We start from the raw sequence: 8235 nt of genomic DNA on the forward strand, positions 1-8235 counted from the left end.
AACTTGGTTAATGGATTTGAACAGAATGTTTGATCATTCTTATTAGACAAAATATAACTCTAGTTAATGACTTTAAGAAACATAGTTAATGTTGTGAACAACTTGGTTGATGAATTCGAACTGTAAACTAGGGCCTTCTAATCAAACAAGATATAAACCTGGTTAATGACTTAAAACAATATGGTTAATTCCTTGCACAACTTGATTAATGGATTTGAACAGAATATTTGGTCACAACTTGATTAATGGATTTGAACAAAAATTTCATAAAAACAGAAATAAAGAAATTCAAAATTTCATACATATTTGTTCATAAAAGTAGAAAGACAGAAAAATACAAGCAAAAAGTGTAGTTTAAATGCCACCTAACTACATCGTTAGAGAAAACCTCCCACAAACTCAAAATATGCCCATAACACATTTATTTTTTCTTCGTCTTCTTTTCATCTGGATTCACAAATGAACTTTGATTGACTACACTTTTAACTCGTTTCCTTGGTTTATCTTTCATTCTCATAATTATGTTTGTTGAATTGTTAGCGTTTGGCTCACATGCGACTTCATTCCCAACATTCTCAACAGTGGTACTAACTCCCATGTCACCTCTTAACAAATAGTATGTTATTAACAAGTCCAATTGCATACCGTAAATATTTGATTGACTAAAAATTCAATATTCATACCATCAAATTTAAGCATTTAAAGCAACAATGGAAGGAATATCAGCATTTAAGCATATAAAGCAAAATCATTCTATCTAAAATATAAAGCAATAAAACAATCAATCTGGTCAAAAATAAAAACCCAAAAAACCAAAAATAGAAATGAATAAGCCAAAAATAGAAACCTAAAAACCAAAAGTCATAAACGAAGAAGCAAAAATAGAAACCCTAAATCAATAACTAAAAACCCTAAATTAAATGAAACAATAATCATACAAAGAAGCAACAACAATGATAGAGAGAAGTACACTTACAATGAAAATACCCAACAAGCGACAACGAAAGCAACGAGTGAACGAACAGATGCAACGAGCGAACCACATAAATCGACAGAAATCAGATGCAACGAGAATGAGCGACAACGAGGAAGATGATGAAACAAATAGAAGAAGATGGAGAAGCATTCAGGTTCTCAGTGGAAAAGAAGATGGAGAAACGAAGAGAAGAAGACGGAGAAGCATCCAGGAAGGAGAGAAAGGGTTTTTGAGGAATACAAAGAGAACTATTAAAATGACTAAAATGTCCCTTAAGTATGTATACACCCTTAAGTATGTATACGTATACAGTATATGTGTTTGTATTTGTGTTTAAAGTTGTGTTTAAATAACATTTCTCTTAAAAGTTACGGCACAACCCATACACAAAACTAATATTTGTCATTCATCAACTAATATCTTGGATTTCAGAAAAGGTGATTAAGCAGAATGAAGAAAAGACTCAGTGAGTTTAGATATAGTACTTATAAATAAAATAAAAAAACGAAAAAGGGATGAGATGTAATGGTCTACATAATACAATCAGAAGCAGAGATTTATGTTGCAAGAAGAAGCGTGATTGATTGTGTAAATGCATAGAGAAGGGAAACACACATTTGTGTGAAGAGGGAAAAAAATTGCACATATGTGTGACAGAGAAGAAATTGACTAAGGATCAAGACACAACAAGTTATACAATATACTTTTAAGAGTATCGGTACTATGAATCTTTTGATCAATAATTTTATCTAACTTGTCTATGTAGACATTACTATAATATATATTAAAATTGATTAAATTAAGGATTTTGGTATATTTATTTATTTAATTTTGATCTCATTAATTAAATAAATTGTTTTTATACTTTAATTAAAATCATAACAAAAAATGTCATTTCAAAATATATCTAAAATATAAAACATAAAAATTTGATAGTGTTAAATTTAAAATATGATTAAACTCATTCACAAATGACATATGATTCAATTATTTATGATTTAATTTAATAATACTTAAACATGTTAATTTTTTAATCTATCATAAAAAGAACAATATTAATTTTACTTTCTAACATGCAAGATAAGTATCATCGATTAGGGTGGAGGTGCAAATTTTGCAGCACCCGTGACACTGGTTATAAAAGTTATACGAGACTATCTTTGTCCAAAAATATATATTAGCTAGGAAGTCTATCTTATTTCTCTATATATTAGTACCAAAACTAATTTACATAGTTTTCAGCTAACCACTCACAAAAACTCTAAAACCCTGTCATTACTAACATCCATAAAATCTTCATTTGTCCCATGTTATAGACATATCATACAAATAATGTTTTTTTTTTGAAATAACATATCATACAATTATATAAAAATTCTGAATTTTATGTCAACAATGTATATTATCTCATGCCACCTATATCTCTTATATTTTCTATTTACAGGGGCTCATATTAAGTGAACTTAGTATTAAGCTGCAAAAAAACATTCAAGGAATTCTCTATAGTCAAGTGCATTGGAGGAAGCTTGAGCAATTTCATTTTACTCTACCTACACACAAGAGAAAAAAAAAATGTACATGCTCACTCGCAAGCGCACACACACAAATATATTTTATATTCAAATGTTAAATATTTAATATTAGTGATGTATTGAATATAATAGTTTATAATAACATGAGATTTTGATGCAACCTTAAATATTGGCAGCATTGATAATACATAAATTTCTTTGATTGAAAAACTATATTCATTTATTAAATCATGTATTGCTCGTATAAATTAATTTATAATTAATTTACTTTTAATTAAATATATATTAATTATCTTTTGTTATTTTTTTTTTCTAGTGATGATTGATTTGGGTTAAGGCGCATCTTTTGACAGAACTAGAGGCCATGATTTTTATATTTATATATGAAAAAGTGTCTAGATTGTCGACCATGGTGTAGGACTTACCATGAGGAGATGAATGAGTTTCTATATAACTCTTCAACTGCTTTTATATTTAGACAAATGTCAAATATGTTTGGATAATTTTCAAAATAATCAAAAAGTTCACAAAATATCACGTGAACATGCATTTCATGAGATTTTAATTTTAATAAATAAATATTACATAACAAGTTTGTTGATACCCAATTCAATTCTATTAGTAACTTTTTAATTATAAAACACAAACAAAAAGAGGGGTGGTTCTCACGCATAAGACTTTAAGTAAATCAAACTAAAATGCGAGTCAAATTGTACTGAACTATATTTTGAGTGAATTGATTTATATAGTTTTGAGTTAAACAATTTTGTTTAAAGTAATTTACACCAAATCCGTAAAACCATGTAATTACTAATATCCAATGAGACTTCATTAGTCTCATTTTATACACATATCTATAAATACATTTTTGAAAAGAACGGATCATACAAATCTATAACAACTATGAATTTGACATCAACAATGGTTGTTATCTCATGTCACCTACATGCCTTAGGTTTTCATTTACAAAGACCTTTTATTTAGTTAATTGAATATCTCGCACGCACGCACACACACAAATATATTTTATATTCAAATTCTTAATGTTTAATGTTAGTAATGTATTGAATATAATAAATAGTTTCTAATAACATGATATTTTAATGCAACCTTAGATACCGATAATACAATCATTTTTTATTTTGAAAATATATTATTAAGAGTTATATTGTTTTTGTTTTGCTAAGTTTAGCATGGTACTATATTCATTTATTGATAGTGTATTGTTCATATAAATCAATATACATTTAAATCACTTGGAATCAAACATATATTTAATTAGTTTTTTTTTTAAAAAAAATTCTCTAATGATTACCGACTAAGGTGGAGGCGCATATTTTGAAATCACATGTGATAGTGGTTATAAATATCATAGTATCGAGCTAATTTCTTTGTCCAAAAGAATTGTATTTGAAAGTCTATTTCTTTTTCTTTATACATGTTTTTCATGATTTATATATTTATATATTAAAAAGTATCTTGCTCTTCGAACACGATGTAGAGCATACTGTGAGGAGCTGGATGAGTTCATATATAATTCATCATCTGCCCTAGAGTTTGGACAAACTAATAGTATAATATGTTTGAATAATTTAAAAAATAATAAAAAAGTTCATCATGTAAACATGCAGAGAAATGTATATCAAAGCATATATTTCAACATGATATTACAATTTTAATAAATAAATATTTTATGTTAAATTTGTTGATATCCCATCATATTCTTTTATTATTTTTATTTATTTGTAAAACACAAAAATATAAGGAGGGGTAATTCCCTCACATGAGATTTTAATTAAACCAAACTAAACGTGAGTCAAATTGTATTGATATTTATATATATATATATTGGGGACAGGTATTGAAATATATTTTAAGTGAAGTGATTTCTATAATTTTGAGTTAAACCATATTTTATAAGCAATTAACATTAAAACCCTAAAACCACTTCTTTACACATATCATACAAATAATTTTTGAAAAAACATATCATATAAATCTATAAAAACTCTGAATTTGACATCAACAATGCTATTTATCTCGTGCCACCTACATCTCTTAAGTCTCCATTTACGGAGGCCCCTAATTCAATGAATTGGATCTTGAGCAGTATAAAATATTTAAGGAATATTCGATAGTCACATTTGAGAATGTTTGACCAAATTCCTTCATCACTATATATCTACACAAGAGAGCAAAAACAATATATGTGCACGCTGACACACACACAAATATATATTATAATAAAATATTTAATATTGTAATGTATTGAATATAATAATTTCTAATATATATCATGAGATTTTAATGCAACCTTAGGTACTGATAATACATACGTTTCTTTGTTTGAAAATATAATATTGGGAGTTATATTACTTTGGTTTTTGAATGTTTAGCATTGTATTATTCTCATTTATTAAATGGTGTATTAATCAAATTAATTACATTTAATTCACTTTTAACCAAAAACATACTAACTTATTATCTTTTGTTATTTTTTTTTAAATGACCGATTTATATATATAAATAAAAGAATGAGAACAAACATTACACAATGAAGCAAAAATGACTTTTATTTTGAGTGAGGTGTTAACCATGTGTTGCATGTGAAAGAATTAAAATTATGAAAGATACTATAGATCCACACCACTAATTAATTTTGTGGAACAAAAGATAGCCATACCAATCCCTCTTCAAGTCAATAAAAACATTCCTTTTTTCTAATACGATACTTTGTATATTTTTTGGGTACAAACCTAAACAATTGATCAATACCTGATAACAATATTAAAATATAAATATTTATTTAGTGTATTTTTCTAATCTGGTCAATGACTCAATGTCACAATCAAAATCATTAATTGTTTATTTTTTTTTATATTATTTTTGGTCTATTATATATTTTTATTTTATTTTATACATGTACCTTTGTTCTCTTTTCACTAGAGAAGAAAAATATAATTAATAAGAAGATAGTTTTCCTAATGTAAGTAGCCTTGCACACCATAAAAATTATCAGTTTATCATTTTTTATTACCAATTATTCATTTTACTATTTTAAAATAAAAAAAAGAGCTATAATTGATTTTAAAAAGAGCGATTAGGTTTATTACCAATTAATGTTTTTTTTTTTTTTTTTTTTTAGAATTGATTGGAACTTAAGACCTCTAGTTAAACCTGATTTGACCAACAATGTGTTTGATATGTTAAAAAGTTAACACACTACGCGAAAAAACGGCTTTTACAGCGCTTTTTTTAAGCCATTTACAGCGCTTTTTCAAAAAAATAAGCGCTGTGGAAACGAGCGCTGTAAATGATACAACAGCGCTTTTATAAAAGCGCTATAAAACATGTAAATACAACGCGCGCTTGTTATGCACATTTTACAGCACTTCTTCACAAAAAGCGCTGTAATATGCACCCCGTCATATGAGTTATGGGTGTGCATATTACAGCGCTTTCTCACAAAAGCGCTGTAATATGCCCACCCATAATTTCATATATGGGCGTACATATTACAGCGCTTTCTCGAAAAAGCGCTGTAATATGCACCCCGTCATATGAGTTATGGGTGTACATATTACAGCGCTTTCTCGAAGAAGCGCTGTAATATGCCCACCCATAATTTCATATATGGGTGTGCATATTACAGCGCTTTCTCGAAAAAGCGCTGTAATATGCCCACCCATAATTTCATATATGGGCGTACATATTACAGCGCTTTCTCGAAAAAGCGCTGTAAAATGCCTACCCATAATTTCATATATGGGTGTGCATATTACAGCGCTTTCTCACAAAAGCGCTGTAATATGCCCACCCATAATTTCATATTATGGGTCTGCATTTTACAGCGCTTTTCTTGTACATATTACAGCGCTTTCTCACGGAAGCGCTGTAGAAGGTGCACCATTAAAGCGCTTTAGAACAACATTTTACAGCGCTTTTTAAAAAAAGCGCTGTAAAATGTATTTTTTTTTTTTTAAACGCTGTAAATTAATTATTTGAAATGAAAAATGCTTTTTAGCTTTTTATGGCACTTTTTTTAAAAAGCGCTGTCTTTTATCATTGTACCCAAAATTATTTTTGATCCAAAATCACTTCACAATCAGTAGAACAGAACATATTATAGACAATCAGTTCACACAATCAATAGAACATAAATCAGAACTCTGTAACTTTTTTAACATATATGTAACTCTGTAATTTACAACCTAAGTAACTACATTCAGATACATATATACAACCTAATTTACAACCTAATTACCTACATTCAGATCCATTATATAATAACTAACAGATCCATTATATGCATATATTGTGTCCTATGATCATTTACATATAATAACTAACAGAATATACATTATATGCACTAGCTACCATATAATATTCAGATCCCTTGCCCAGCACAAGCTATTTCCCAGAAAATCAAATAATTTTCATGTCAAGCACGTACTGACACCATTCTTCCTTTAATTCCATCAGATCTTCCTCAGAATATGATGGACTGGAATTGGCAAAGTACTGCAATATAAAAATTGAACATATTATATTAAGTTAGTATCAAATATATAGATAATTTATATATGAAAATCATATAATGCAAATACCGTACCGTTTCTGGGATAATAGTTTTATTCTTCTCAACAATCTCCTTCATGAATCTCAATATGTAGTACCCACAGTCAATGTTATTTGTTTGACGAGGGCACTTTATTGAGATCCATGTAATGTTATTCGACTTCTGCTTCGACACTTTAGCACCTCTTTGAGCTCGATAAACTTTTAAGGCACTATCGAATGAATAAATGTGATTATTAGAGCATGAATATTTATATATATATATATATATAAATATTCATGCTCTAATAATCACATTTATTCATTCGATAGTGCCTTAAAAGTTTATCGAGCTCAAAGAGGTGCTAAAGTGTCGAAGCAGAAGTCTAATAACATTACATGGATCTCAATAAAGTGCCCTCGTCAAACAAATAACATCGACTGTGGGTACTACATATTGAGATTCATGAAGGAGATTGTTGAGAAGAATAAAACTATTATCCCAGAAACGGTACGGTATTTGCATTATATGATTTTCATATATAAATTATCTATATATTTGATACTAACTTAATATAATATGTTCAATTTTTATATTGCAGTACTTTGACAATTCCAGTCCATCATATTCTGAGGAAGATCTGATGGAATTAAAGGAAGAATGGTGTCAGTACGTGCTTGACATGAAAATTATTTGATTTTCTGGGAAATAGCTTGCTGCTGGGCAAGGGATCTGAATATTATATGGTAGCTAGTGCATATAATGTATATTCTGTTAGTTATTATATGTAAATGATCATAGGACACAATATATGAACATGCATATGGATCTGAATGTAGTTTAGGTTGTAAATTAGGTTATATATATATACGTATCTGAATGTAGGTAATTAGGTTGTAAATTAGGTTGTATATATGTATCTGAATGTAGTTACTTAGGTTGTAAATTACAGAGTTACATATATGTTAAAAAAGTTACAGAGTTCTGATTTATGTTCTACTGATTGTGTGAACTGCTTATGGTATTTGAATATGTTTTGTTGTTGTGTGCACTGATTGTGAAGTGATTTTGGATCAAAATAATTTTGGATACAAAGATAAAAGACAGCGCTTTTTAAAAAAAGTGCCATAAAAAGCTAAAAAGCACCTTTCATTTCAAATAATTAATTT

The 8235-nt window shown here is 28.2% G+C and overlaps 1 long non-coding RNA gene across 1 annotated transcript; it reads right to left on the reverse strand.

The window, feature by feature from the left end:
- Window positions 1-6660: 6660 nt before the first annotated feature.
- LOC140920235 (uncharacterized) lies at window positions 6661-7312 on the reverse strand. The gene is made up of 2 exons (XR_012162960.1): window positions 7121-7312; window positions 6661-7029 (listed from the first exon to the last, which is right to left on the reverse strand). It is a non-coding gene; the product is annotated as an uncharacterized lncRNA (long non-coding RNA).
- Window positions 7313-8235: the final 923 nt, after the last annotated feature.

Source organism: Cicer arietinum, chromosome 5 (genome assembly GCF_000331145.2).
Source record: "Cicer arietinum cultivar CDC Frontier isolate Library 1 chromosome 5, Cicar.CDCFrontier_v2.0, whole genome shotgun sequence".
Taxonomy (NCBI): Eukaryota; Viridiplantae; Streptophyta; class Magnoliopsida; order Fabales; family Fabaceae; genus Cicer; species Cicer arietinum.